This window comes from Mus caroli, unplaced genomic scaffold (assembly GCF_978045245.1).
Source record: "Mus caroli unplaced genomic scaffold, Mus_caroli_1 scaffold_7, whole genome shotgun sequence".
Lineage (NCBI taxonomy): Eukaryota > Metazoa > Chordata > Mammalia > Rodentia > Muridae > Mus > Mus caroli.
In genome coordinates this window covers 83,360,967-83,376,257 of record NW_028227262.1, presented here as the reverse complement: position 1 = coordinate 83,376,257, position 15,291 = coordinate 83,360,967, and positions in this window count along the sequence as shown.

Genomic DNA, 15,291 nt, shown 5'->3' with positions numbered 1-15,291 from the left:
ATAATTTCTGTTAGTTTCACTGTGTCCCTGTTTAGTTTCTGTTTCCATGATCTGTCCATTGGTGAAAGTGGTGTGTTGAAGTCTCCCACTATTATTGTATGAGGTGCAATGTGAGCTTTGAGATTTACTAAAGTTTCTTTAATGAGTGTGGCTGCCTTTGTATTTGGAGCATAGATATTCAGGATTGATAGTTCCTCTTGGAGGATTTTACCTTTGATGAGTATGAAGTTCCCCTCCCTGTCTTTTTTGATGACTTTGGGTTGGAATTCAATCTTATCATATATTACAATGGCTACTCCAGCTTGTTTCTTCCTACCATTTGCTTGGAAAATTGTTTTCCAGCCTTTCATTCTGAGGTAGTGTCTATCTTTTTCTCTGAGATGAGTTTCCTGTAAGCAGCAAAATGTTGGGTCTTGTTTGTGTAGCCAGTTTGTTAGTCTATGTCTTTTTATCGGGGAGTTGAGTCCATTGATATTAAGAGATATTAAGGAAAAGTAATTGTTGTTTCCTGTTATTTTTGTTGTTAAAGTTGGCATTCTGTTCTTGTGGCTGTCTTCATTTAGGTTTGTTGAGGGTTTACCTTCTTATTGTTTCTAGGGCGTGGTTCCCGTCCTTGTATTGGTTTTTTTCTGTTATTATCCTTTGAAGGGCTGGATTCGTGGAGAGATAATGTGTGAATTTGGTTTTGTTGTGGAATACTTTGGTTTCTCCATCTATGGCAATTGAGAGTTTGGCTGGGTATAGTAGCCTGGGCTGGAATTTGTGTTCTTTTAGTGTCTGTATAATATCTGTCCAGGATCTTCTGGCTTTCATAGTCTCTGGTGAAAAATCTGGTGTAATTCTGATAGGCTTGCCTTTATATGTTACTTGGCCTTTTTCTCTTACTGCTTTTAGTATTCTATCTTTATTTAGTGCATTTGTTGTTCTGATTATTATGTGTCGGGAGGTATTTCTTTTCTGGTCCAGTCTATTTGGAGTTCTGTAGGCTTCTTGTATGTTCATGGGCATCTCTTTCTTTAGGTTTGGGAAGTTTTCTTCTATAATTTTGTTGAAGATGTTTGCTGGTCCTTTGAGTTGAAAATCTTCATTCTCATCCACTCCTATTGTCCGTAGGTTTGGTCTTCTCATTGTGTCCTGTATTTCTTGGATGTTTTGAGTTAGGATGTTTTTGTGTTTTACATTTTCCTTGATTGTTGTGCCGATGTTCTCTATGGAATCTTCTGCACCTGAGATTCTCTCTTCAATCTCTTGTATTCTGTTGCTGATGCTAGTATCTATGGTTCCAGATTTCTTTCCTAGGGTTTCTATCTCCAGTGTTGCCTCATTTTGGGTTTTCTTTATTGTGTCTACTTCCCTTTTTATGTCTAGTATGGTTTTGTTCATTTCCATCATCTGTTTGGATGTGTTTTCCTGTTTCTCTTTAAGGACTTCTACCAGTTTGGTTGTGTTTTCCTGTTTCTCTTTATGGACTTCTACCAGTTTGGTTGTGTTTTCCTGTTTTTCTTTAAGGACTTGTAACTCTTTAGCCATGTTCTCCTGTAATTCTTTAAGTGAGTTCTTAAAGTCCTTCTTGATGTCCTCTACCATCATCCTGAGATATGCTTTTAGATCCGTGTCTAGCTTTTCCGGTGTGCTGGGGTGCCCTGGACTGGGCGAAGTGGGAGTACTGGGTTCTGATGATGGTGAGTGGTCTTGGTTTCTGTTAGTAAGATTATTACTTTTACCTTTCCTCATCTGGTAATCTCTGGGGTTAGTTGTTATTGTTGTCACTGTTTAAAGATTGGAGCAGACTCTGTGTTCCACTCACCAGAAGTCTGAAAATCCTGTCGCGGGTGTCGTGGGTAGCTGGCGAGTGTCAGCTGACCCTGAGCCCTAGCTACCCCGCTGCTGGTCTGACCAGAAGAGGCTTGTGGCCCTACTCAGGCCGGATTTCTGCCTCCCCAACCAAAGCAGTCTCAGTTCCCGCGCGATTGGACTGGAGTAGAAGCTGTGTTCCACTCACCAGAAGTCTCAAGATCCTGTGGTGGGTGTTGTGGCTAGCTGGCGAGTGTCAGCCGACCCTACGCCCTAGATACCCCAGTGCTGGTCTGACCGGAAGAGGCTTGTGGACCTACTCAGGCCGGATTTCTGCCTCCCCAACCAAAGCAGTCTCAGGTCCCGCGAGACTGGGTGGCACACATTTTAAATGAGAGTCATGATTTTTTTTTTCTCCATCAGTTTGGCTATGAAGACCCATTATGCTTCCTCTGTTCTTCTATCTCCAGGAGTGTAGTTGTGGCTGTGTGAGACAGCATGCACTCTCAGAATACTTACATCAGATGTTCGTTCCTTGGTGCTTCATACACAGAAATGAGTGGCAGATGCGGGAAGCCATCTGCAACAAGCAGCTCTGATAAAAACTGCTTGGCCTAATACCATTTAGAAAGTGTTATTCTCTGTGAATAAACCTTTTTTACCCTTCACCTACAATCTCAGGGTCGTAGAAATTGTCCATTGCTTCCTAGGAAATCTTTTTGACACTACTAGTATGCTTTTTCATACACTAATTGAAAATTGCCTTTCCAACATTCTCCACTGACCTCCCATCTGTTTCCTTGACCACGGATCCTCGAGACACTGAGAACTGGCTTTAAGAAAAAAAAAAAAAAAACAACAACAAAAAACCCCTGATGTGTGGAATGAGGCACAATGGGGCTCTCTTAGTTGTAAACTTAGTAAGTGGGCCCTCTGACCGCCATTTCTGCTCGGAATCTATAGATCTCTTTATTCTAGGAAGATGCTACATTCCTATAAGTCCATTGTAAGTTCACAACACTGCCTTCAGTATGCCTCCTAGATGCCACTGGTTAGCAAGGCAGCAAACTGTAGAAAAAGGGTTGTTAATTCCCTAGATTACAAATCTGATGGGGAGCCTTGACTTACTGCACTGTCTGGGAAGAAAGTGCCACATGTTGCCGTCTTGGGAAATAAAATACTGTCTCATCTAAATGGGACTTGCTTTCTCACATCAGGGCAACCATGTGTAGGGACGGATTGTGTAGCCACAGTGTGTGTTATGAGTGAATGGCTGGCTTCCTGATGTCAGGTCCCCTCTGAGGACCTCAGCTGATGCCAGCAGAGCCTAGCTGTGATACCTGGAGTCAGTCTTCGGCAAGGCCCACAGCACAGTTACTCAGTGTAAAGCTGCACGTACACGCTGCCATTCTTGATGGTCCTTTTAGTCTACTTCCAAGTGGTTTGTTAACTTGTTTCCTTGCTGTACTTTATATTTCAGTTTTAAGAACTGGGCCTCTGTTTCCATTTTCTTTATGCTTACCTTCATAGCCAAGAATGTGACATACCCCTAACTCAAGGCAATGGTCCTTTCCTATTTTCTTAAGTCTCATTGGATTCTGTCATCCCTAATTCTAGCTCCCAGTCTGGACTTTCCTCCTGCTGCCTAAGGCCTATGATATCCATTGTTTCATGGCCCCACATCGGGCTATTACCAGGATAGCCATCTTTTCATGGCTCCATATAGGGTTATTACCAGAATAGCCATTGTCTTAGGCCCTGCTCCTATTGCCATGACTGGCATTGTTTCATGGTCCTACATCTATTGTCAGGCTGCTGTGATCATCTGAAACCTTCTGGATAGTTTTTACATTCTTGTTTTCTGCTGTGATTTCTTGCTCTAACTTAGTCTACTTTAAGATTCTGGGCGTATTTATGAATGTTGGTGTTCACTATCCAGACGCATCCTGTGGGTCACTTCAGTCTGAGGTTTGGTAGACTTCTCCGCACTTATGCTAAGATCTGTTATAAATTATTTATATTCCTATAAAATTTTGTTTTTACTGAGCTATGCCACACACTTTTTAGCTATTTTCTCTGCTTGTATGGGGGCAATAGATAAAGCTGAATTTTTTATTCAAGGATCCAGGTCTTATTTAGTAAAACATCTTATTTAAAATAAGAAAAGCAGGGCAGCAAAATGGCTCAGTGGGTAAAAGGACTTGCAGAAAACATGACAACCTTGGGCTTAGTACCCAGAACCTGGAACCCACTGTGGAAGGACAGAGCCAACTCATGACTCTGACATCTGTATGTGTTGCCTATGGCATGCTCAAGTGCATGTGAGAGAAAAAAAATCAACAGCAAACCTGCTGGAATACAATAATCCTTAAGGCACCAATACCGCAGATCATCACTTCCTATGCACGCTGCATTCCTTATCCTCTCCAGTATCACCGGTGAGCCTTCGATATAATACAGACTTATTATTCACTTTACCATGTGAAATACCTCAGTGGCATTGTCAAGGTCACTTTCTAAACTGTATTCATTCTTCAGGCTGTGGCTGAGAACTAGGGTCACACCTGGCTCACTCTAAATTAAATCCAAATGCAGCAGGAAAGATTGGAAATTGATCGAATGATTCTAATGAACCTTTCAGCTTGGTAATCTTGGTCTTAGGAACATACAGGCTTCCTGATTTTGCAGGAATATAAGAAAAGGCTCTGCCATCTAGAATTATCCACTGTATCCTGTTATTCCCAACATAACATGCTATGTGCCATATTTAGGGAGTACTCATAAAGGACAAGACATTACTACAGGTTCTTGGAGAGAGGCTTTAACAGGAGCAGAGATAGAATGCATGGATATAAGGAATTAACAGTGAGCCATAAACTGTGGTGGGGGGAGTAGGGGCTGGGAAGAAGAGGGGAACTGGGAAGGATAAATAGAGCTCTCTCTCTCTTCCTCTCTTTCCCTGTCCCCCTCCCTCCCTCCTTCTCTCTCTCTCTCTCTCTCTCTCTCTCTCTCTCTCTCTCTCTCTCTGTTTTGTTTTTTTCTGCAGACACCAGAGCCATCTGAGTGTGTCAATCCACATGAGGCAAAAACGGAAATCTGATTCAGTACATCTCAGTAGCCAGTGTTGGTTCAAACTTTAAAATGTGAAACCAGACCGTTTATTTTAGGCATATTTAAGCATAGCACAATTCTGGAGTAAAGTTTCCTGATGATAACACAACCCTATTTGTACAACAATGCTTGAACACTTTTACATTGAAACTCTTTATAAAATACAGATGACTTCACCAAGAATGATGGATTCTATTGATTGAGAAACAGTTCTTAAGATAAAATTCTGGGGAGAATGACCAAGATAAACATAAAAGTCTGTGGGAGTTAGGTGTAGCCTGGTCCCATAAATAGCAGAGAGAGCATCTGGACTCTGTTTAATGTGTAAAGTACATGTGATATTTTCCATAAATATGTGTTCTATTGACTGAAAAACAATATGCAAGATACAGGTCTAGGATGCAAAAATCTGGGATAAATATAAAAGTCTGGGGAATTCAGGTGTTGCCTGGCTGTACAGATAGCACAGGTCACTAGGCTACTAACTATATTCTCAGAGCCTTCTGGGTGGAAACCAGGTTATAAATCTCTTCTGTTGAAGAGATTACTCTTGTGTGTTTAACATTTCATTTTCTCTAGAGCTTATCTGTGAGAATAAGGATCTTGTGCCCTCTGTACAGAGACTTTAAACACACACAAAAAAAGAAAAGCACTATGAAAACCTACACTAAAGAGGCTTCCTAAAATATATCTATATACATACAAAATATTAACAATGGAATTATCCTATAGTGAAGCAATGATATCCCTACTAGACACCAGAGACTAATAAGTAAAAGGCTCAGTCTCAGAAATGAATTACTTCTTTTGGACTTATTAGCCAATAAGATCCCACTGACCTCCAAATATTAGAGGCCACTGCCAGTGCTCCTGGTTGCCTTCCAGATTTTGACAGTAAATTCCTCCTGCTGAAGATCCTGCATGCCTGAGTGACAGAACATGAAGAAATCAAGCTGCTACTGACCTAGAGGCTTCATCCTTACTAGCTAGGTTGCATGGTATTGGAAGATGTTGTGCACACTTATGAAGAGAGGGAGGGAATAGAGGGAGAGAGGGTGGGGGAGAGGGAGAGAGGGGGGAGAAATGGTGAGAGAGAGGAGAGAGATTGAAGGAGAGAGAGGGAGAGGAAAGGGGGGAGGGATGAAGATGGAGGGTGGAGGGAGGGGAGAGAGAGAGGGAGGGGAGAAGAAGAGGGTGGAGGACAGAGAGGTAGGAGAAACGGAGAGGGTGGAGGAGAGAAATTGATGGAGGAAAAGGGAGGGAGAAGGAGAGGGGCAGGGGGAGAGGGGCAGAGGGAGAGGGGCAGAGGGAGAGGGGAACGGGGGGGGGAGGGAGAGAGGGGCAGAGGGAGAAGGAGAGGGGGAGAGAGAGGGGGAGAGGGAGGGAGAGAGGGGCAAAGGGAGAGGGGGAGATTTCTGGGGAAAACATCTCTTGGTCCTTCAGTTAATGTGATAGATCAGTCTATTAGAATTGATCTCAAAATCATGGTTTTAAAATACCCATTTTATTTTTTAGGGGAAATGAAAATTTGGGAATTTTCACACACCTGGTTTTCCTGGACTTCTTATTGTCAGAGATTTTTAGCAATAGCTCTTCAATTGTATAAATTTTCCTTATGCTTTATAGTTTCACCAACTATTTTCATCTTAATGTAGAATCAAAAAGAGTTTCCTTATGCAGCAGGTGATCCCCATTTAACCTCTTAATTCTGCAGCAAATCTACTCACTGCTGGACAAATCTTGTCCAGAATCCAAGGATCTCATTTTAGTCATCAGCAGAGCTTATGTTATTTATCCCAGATAGAACACAGTTCTTGGGGCAAAACCTGGCAATGACAATTTGTATTCAGGGCTGGTAGTTTGAGACGTGAAGGGTTTCATGTGTTCTAAATTTTCTCTAATTACGTCAAATCATCAGAAAGCAGCACACCTGCTATAGTTTGATTTGAAAAGTCCCACACAGACTCATGAATTTGAACATGTTTTTTTTTCCAACAGCTTTCAGCTGGTGGCAATGCTTTGGAAGGTTATGCAACCTTTAGGAGGCAGTGGCTTACTGGAGAAAGTGAGTCCTTAGAGATAGGCCTGTAGGTTTGATAGCTTGATCCCATTTCCTGTCTACTCTCTGCTTCCTAACTATGAATGTATGCAACTGACTATCTACATTAGGCTGCCACTACAACGATGACCCGTCTCTTTCCAAAAGAAACACCTCTTCCTTTAAATTGCTACATGGATATTTATTTGTTCACTGGGACAAGGAAGAAATTACTGAACCTACTTCATGTTATTCTGCTTCTCCACAGAAATAATTTTTCAGAATTAGGCCATCAGCTTACACCACAGCATGTTTACTCTTAGAAATGACTACTGTAGAATCTTCACTCCCTTTATGTACTTCACAGTTTCTTATACAAAAACTAACAAGGAAAATTCCTTCCAGAGGTCAGAGCTAGCTGGTCTCTTCTGGCATGCCAGTTTGTCTCCTCAGTTTTCATATAGTAAAACCTGTGCTGTTTCTTTATATTTCCCTCTTGGTCCCGATTCTTCATCGGAAGTTGGGAGCTGTTGCGTGCTGTGTTCCTCCAGTTTGTAATGTCCACTCCAAACTTCTTCTGGGAGGGAAGGAGATGCTGTGTTACTCTCAGGAGGTAAGTAAAAGGTCACATGTACAGGGGAATAAAAATTTGGAAGATTCTCAAAGGGTCCTACCAACAGTATAAAAAACATTAAACCATTGCTTGGGGCAGACTCTGACCAGCTGAATTTCAGGAAAAAGAGATGTTGGGAGTGTTGAGCTCCGCATACTGTGTAGATACCTCCATGGTTGCAGTTTTCGGTCTGCAGGTTGCAGACCAATGTTGGGTGCATTTTCTGGTGATACCTGCTCCTAGTAAGTAACAAGGCACCCATACTCCTGTTAGCAACCACATTAAAATAATCATTGATGCACAAAATTGGACATTAGCAAAAATCATTACTGTGGTCTGTCACACGTTCTCTTTCTGGGAGAGAATAGACTGTGTATTGTGTCATCCCAGGAAAAGGCTGTCACCCAATGATAACTAAGAATATTACTCAGTTGTTAAAGCTCCCTGTAATCTACATTTACAGGTGGAATTGCCTACTTGGCTTTTGGACTAATCTATGTCATCTTCTTTCTCTTTTTCCCTTGTTTTGTCCTTTGGTGATTTTAGAATACCTCCGTAGAAGTCAAGACAGTGTGGGCTGCAGTCTTAAAGGATGAATTACCTGCTCTTCCCTGTATAACATGAAGTACATTTCAGTTGAACTGTGTTTTACCTGTAAGGTGAAACCTTTTCATCTATCTGTAAGATAAGAATGGTAAATGCTCTTTTCCCCTCCTCAATGTTTCTTCTTTATTTTTTTCTTATTTACTTTCTTCCTCGGTGTTTAATTGTTTCCATTTTTTACTTCAATTAAATAGTCTTGAAATTCCTATTCTGAATTCATCTTCTTGGATTCCACCTAAGTCCCTCTCATCAGAAGCAATTTCTATGGAACTGGTATTTGATTGTTTTTTGTTTGTTTGTTTGTTTTGTCTCCTCCCTAGGGCTTGCACATCTGGGCATATCTCACTGGGTGGATGTTTTTATATTTAACTGTCTGATATCATTGAGGTACTTGCAATTCTCATGTTAGATTATATTACGGTAGAGTTGAGGTGTCACTCCCTCCAGATAATTTAGAATATTGAAAAAAGAAAATTAAATCAAAGGGTGAAATTGGGATATTGTTGTGTTCAACAGTGATTAAAGACTATGAGAGTTATTGAAAGTCATATTTTTTGTAAGAAATGTTCATTTTCACAGGACTCTGGTGATCTTTCTGTGTTCACATCCATGAGTCTGGGGAATCTCCCCTGCAGACTCATGGATCACACTATGAGCCTCACCTGTACACTGGTGCTGATTCTGGGTTTCCCTGAAGAAAGTGTCTCATATGTCTAGAACCGAATCCATCTCTCCTCAACTCACTCTTCCTGCAAAACCTTGGTCCAAGGCAGAAGGGCAGTGTCTCCCAAGCACTTCCTGTTGACCTCAGCCTGAGCTCTGTAATATACATGGGCACTGGTTGACCCCTTGTCCTATGTCCTTCATGGACATTGCCTGGCCTATGCTTGGCTTTCAGTTATTGCTTACAGGAACTTGGAGACTGATATGCATCCTGCCGACAGTGTTATTCATGCGGGGACTTCTGCCCTACCATCTTACCCACACGTCCTGTTTTGACCAGTTGACAATAGTAAATCTAATACATGAATATGAAGTGTCCTCTCACTTGTCTCTTTAACATCTTTCAATAAAAGTTTGTAGTTATCTGTACAAATCATTGTGTCCTTGGTAAAATATATTCTTAAGTATTTTATCCTTCCTGGTTTTATTGTGCAAGGAACTGCTTTTCTGTTCAGATTGTTCATTGTCAGCATACAGCATATATAGTTAGATTTTTGAATTGCTTTTGTATCCTCCAACTTGCAGAACGTTCTTAACAGTTCTAAGACTTCATCCAGTATTTAGCTACAATCCTCTTTAAGCACAAACCACCTCCAGTTATGTTGGTAGTGAATTAAAATCCTCACTATATACACTTAAACAGTTTTCTTTCCCCTTTTTCTGTAGGCACTTTCAGTCACACATACAAATTATTTTGGACTATCCTGAAGTTTTTATTTCTAGATATTTCTATATTTGTGTGTGTGTGTGTGTGTGTGTGTGTGTGTGAGAGAGAGAGAGCGAGAGAGAGAGAGAGAGAGAGAGAGAGAGAGAGAGAGAGAGAAACTCTATTAGAACAGAACAAATGTTTGTTCTCTCACAGAAGTACTAATGATGATTCTATAGACTTTTAATGTACCAGTGGATATAATGTCATTATTTTTTTTCATTGTGATGTTCTCTATATCCTGTCAGTAATTTTAATGCCTATGCCCCTGACATTTGTCATCTCCCATTGTGGAAGATGTAGCCAAGGGATCACTTATTATTTTTTGTCACCAGTTTGGCTTCTTTTTTTTTTTTTTGGTTTTTCGAGACAGGGTTTCTCTGTGTAGCCCTGGCTGTCCTGGCACTCACTTTGTAGACCAGGCTGGCCTCGAACTCAGAAATCCGCCTGCCTCTGCCTCCCGAGTGCTGGGATTAAAGGTGTGCGCCACCACGCCCGGCCAGTTTGGCTTCTTGAAGCTGGAAATTCCTATCTGGATCACCCTCACCTTCTACTCAAAGCTGACATCAATACCTTCTTGGGCTTCTGTCAGTCTCACTTTGTCAAGGAAATCTTGCTCTGGGCTTACTGTGAACTCAGAGTGCATGTGATCTTCACTGAAAGAGTTCTCCTGAAACACCCAGAGTATAGGTACTTTATTGCATAATAAAATGTGTCAGTCTGTCAAGGAATGAGAGTGGACATAGACCAAAAAAAAAAAAAAAAAACCATCACAATAATCTACATTGTAGACCATCTTAATACTAGCTCCAAAATCTCTAGAGCTTTTTGTAATGGACTTTGTCCTGTCCCATCTGATCAATAGGATCATTTGGGACAAATCTTATAGGAGGAAGTAACAATACACAAGGTCCTTTATCAAAAAGCTCTGTGCTAGAACATAGGTTTAGGACTCCTGTAATCATGTTTAATAGTTACCTCTCAATGACCATATAGGCAGTTTAGGAGATCATTTCTCTTCCCATTCCTTTGACCAGCATTTAGAGTCCTACCATTTCTGTTCTTTGATTTGCAATCCATTAATTATGAAGGAGAGACCTCTTCCCAATGTTTATCAAGATCCTAATATATAACCAGAAACCTATCAACTTCTTTCAAGGGTTCAGATCATAAAACCATTCAGATTTTGTTCCTGAAGGCCTTCCTGTGAATTCTAACTAGCATCTGTCTTATCTATACAAAAAGAATATTCATGCTTACCAAGTGAGTGAGGCATTCTCTGTTAATATAAAGTTTGATAGCCTGTTAGAATCCACTGAATCTATTGCCAAGTTGGTTTAAAGATGGATTGATCACATTAGGGAAGAGACTACATTTACAAAAGAGCATCCATTAAGCACCTCAAGAGGTAATAGGCTGATAGCCAAGTGAAATCTGGTATGGACTCTAAGGAGAGGTAGGAAGAGTTGCTTGGCTAAGCTTCATTTATCCTCATTTTCTAGAGACTTTATAAACTACAAGGTTGTTAGCAAATAGTCCGTCCCTTCAGTCTAGTGAACGTTCCTTAGAAATATTATGGCTATATTAACAGGCAGAACACTACAGACAGAAAACATGCACTGACAGAATAGCTTCAAAGACTTTAAGGGTTCATATCACAGCACACTGATTTCCACCTACGATTCATGTGAAGCATCTCTATGCTTTCTCTAATGTTACAAAATGTCTGAATTATAGCAAGGATTGTTAATGTGTCTAAAATGGGGATGTTCTATTCATCATTCAGCTCATGTATTATAGAAGTCAAGAGCTTCTTTTCTATATTTCAGTCTAAAATGTATTTGAAAGAATCAAGGATCATTGACTATAACCAACAGAATATCTAAACTTATTTCTTAATGATGTGAGACTGATTGCTGCCTTCAAAGATTTCAAAACCAAAGAGTAAAGGCAAAACAAATAAAGAAACTTCAATTTATAGCATAAGTTGCCAGTCTAAAGGGATATTAATTTTATACAATTATATGATTTGATGACTCTTGTAGAAATGCTTACTTAAATTAGACTTTATATACCTGAATTTACCAATTAGCACATATTGATAGATATTTTCTTTCCCTACAATAGTGACAACTGGTGAATATTTTCAGTTCTCATGTGACATATACACATTTTTCAAGAAGATAAATATCATATATTTTTCATCTTTTATTAGTTCTTTGAGGATTTTATGCATAATTGGTAAATTTAGGTCTGATTAGCATATTTTATCTCTCAGGAGGACTGAGGTCTTTAAAATGAACGGAGATAATATCTAATTCCCACAGGTTTAGCTGTAGCTTGAGTTATCTGGAAAATCAAGGAAGGGCCATTATCACTTTGATGAGATTTTTGGAGGCCAATATTGATGTGGAGTACAGCCTGAATAGCTTCAGCAGCTTAAAAAAAAGCTACAGTAATCATGTTTTTAGTTCTTAGGTTCTCAGAGTTACTTTATGGCATAAGACCTGGTAATATTTCATTTAAGTAGGGTAAAGAACTAAATTGGCTCAAAATCTGATTCTGAACTTTATATGATCACCAGCTAAGACACCACAGGTATGGCTAGATGCTGTAGTAATCCACTAGCTACTTAAAAAAAAACCTATAATGACTGCCATAGTACTTAGATTCTGTCTAAGTTACTTTTCAATTGCTATATAGACACCCACTGGGACTAAGGCAAATTATAGAAGGAAGAGTAATTGGGACTTAACATTACAGAGTGTTAGAGTCCACTATGCCAAAAAACATTGAGGCAGGCAGGGATAGCACTGGTGCAGTAACTAAGAGCTTATACCACGAATCACTGAAATATAGAAAACTGGGAAATGCTACAGGCTTTAGAAACATCAAAGTTTGACCCTAGTAACACATGAGATCCAACAAGGCCACACCTCCTGATCCTTCCCAAGCAATTCCACCAAGTAGGGACTATGTCTATATGAGCCTATGGTGTCATTTACATTCAAGCCACTAAAATGTCTTCAAAATATAGGCTAGTTTATTTGTTTACTTGGTTTTGTATTATTGGCAATTACTTCCCGGTATGGCTATTGTCTACTCTTGGGTGTTTAAGACCATGTAGGTGGCTAGAATTTAAAGATTATGCTTTGCTATTTATGAAGAATTTTGCAGGATCACTTAAGTTTTTCATCTACCACGTTTTGTCATCTGTTGTTCAGGGTCATGCAGACCATATGGCTTCAGTTGGTAGTACTGAGGAAGTTTCCTTTTGTAATGACCGTCCTCTTTGTACAGTGTGCACTGATTAGAATACAATCTCTGATGTCTCTAGAGCCTCTCTTGCCAAAAGGATGGTGACTTAGCAGCATCTAGAACCATTTTAGAAGTGCCCTATTATCCTGTAGAACTGGCGACTGAGAGCATAGTTCAAAATATTGTTGTCCTTTTAGCTCCTTTGTCTTCACACCAGATTTTGGCCTCCAAGCATGGTTGCTAAACACCCAGAAGGCCAGTTTCTCCAGCCCTGAAGAAGGAGCTGTGGATTTCAATTCTAGTACACAGCATTTAGCAAAAGCTTGACAAAAATAAGTGGCTTTTAAAAACGATTTATTTTTATTTTTTATGTATGCATGTTTTCCCTGCATGTATGTATGTACACTGCATGCCTAGTGTCCAAAGATGTCAGAAGAGTGTCTTGTACTGTAGTTGCAGAAGTTGTGAGCCTCCTGTGGGTGCTGGGATCTCAACCTGGGTCCTCTGTTGAGCCATCTCTCCAGCCTTTAAAATACATCTTGTCTCTATGAACATTCAGGGTTTTTTTGGTAGTTAAAAGTCTATCAAACTCAGGAGAAAGGAAATAATTTTGAAAAAAATGCAAGATCATTGAGTTTTTAAATGTTAAGGTGTTTTAGTTTTTAAATGTTAAGGTGTTTTTTTTTCTTTTGTGTTTTTTTTATTTTTGTGGTTTTTGTTTTGTTTTGTTTTTGCAAATGTCATTAAGAGTGGATCGATATTTTAGAAAATGTTACTGTAAATAGAGTTTTGTTTCAGGGAATCAAATTCCAATTTATTACATTTTAACATGAGGAATTTTAAGTAGCAGAATTATTACAATCCATAGCAACTTTGTATTTGTGTCTTTAGTTAGTTAGTTAGTTTTTTCTCTGTTTAATTGTCCTGGCTGTCCTGGACCTTATTTTTTAGACCAGGCTGGCTTCAAACTCACAGAGATTTGATTTAATACCAAATGCTGGTATTAAAGGTTGCCACCACAACCTACCATAAACTTACAAAAACAAAACCGTGTTTGACCTTGTGACTTGTCCTAATTTCTATTTCCATTTTGGAGTATTCATTGACTTGTATAACAAAACTATATTTTAACCATGTAAAAATTTTTATGACAAAACACGTTTTTTTAAACCAGAAATGTGTCTACATAGCTTTAATTGTTTACCCCTTTTAATATTTGTTGCTTTCTTTCTGTCTTTTCTTTACAATATTTTTCATGTAATCTGAGATCTTAAAACCACATACGGCATGTCTGAGCACTGTTTTTTGTTTGTTTTTGTTTTCTGTATTTTTCTGTCTAGTTACAGAATCACACTAAACTTTAAAATGCCAATTACCAGGATTATTTTAACACACAACTGGCATTGCCTGGTCAAATTGTCCAAATGTGTAAGGAACTTTTATACTACTTGAGATAATTTGTTTAGTAACTTACAAAAGGGATAAAAATATTAGCAATAATGTCCAGGTCAGTTAACCAGTTTTTCTTTTAAATTTGGAATCAAAATTCTCCTAATCATGGAGGATACTTATGAATGATGAATTAATGGGCATAAAAGTGTAGATAGCCGTCTAGAAGAGAAAGAAAGAAGGAAAGCAGGCAACCTGAGACATTTCTGAGGCTCATAAAGACAATACAGGAAAGAGGGAGAGATCTCATAGCTAGAAGATTTAAGCTTATGTTCATACATCATAAGCTTAAAGGGACAGAAAATTGCATGGCCTTTTACTTCAAAGAAGGGGAGACCACAGTTTGATAAATATAGAAAAGCTATGGCCAGAACAGGGAAGAGGCTCCCATGGGTGGAGCTGCTGTCTCATTCTCCCCTCCGCTTGGCTCCTTGATCTTTTTTTTTCGAGACAGGTTTTCTCTGTATAGCCCTGGCTGTCCTGGAACTCACTTTGTAGACCAGGCTGGCCTCGAACTCAGAAATCCGCCTGCCTCTACCTCCCGTGTGCTGGGATTAAAGGCGTGCGCCACCACGCCCGGCGGGCTCCTTGATCTTTAACTCATCAAGAAGCATCTGCTGACAAACAACAGATGCAAAGATAAACAGAGCCTATTGTAATGTAGTGCTGAGTGTATGCTCAGTGGGTGATGTTGGATAATGACCAATGGAACATTGTACTAATCTATGTTCTAGACAAATCTAGGAAAAAATTTAAATTCGTTAGTTTAAGAAGTCTTTTGGGCGGGACTTGGTCTTGTCTAGGTGATTGACAGGCCCATTTGATTTGAGACTTACAGGAGGGGCACTGTCCTTAGCAGAAAGCTTCCTGGTAGACAGGGCTTTTCCTGTAAAGCCCAGGGCTCCTGGAATCAAGTGTAGATAGCTTTTTGGTTTTAGTGGGTTTTTGTTTTTTTGGTTTTTGTTTTTCTATCAATGATCCTTCAGGCAGTCCAAG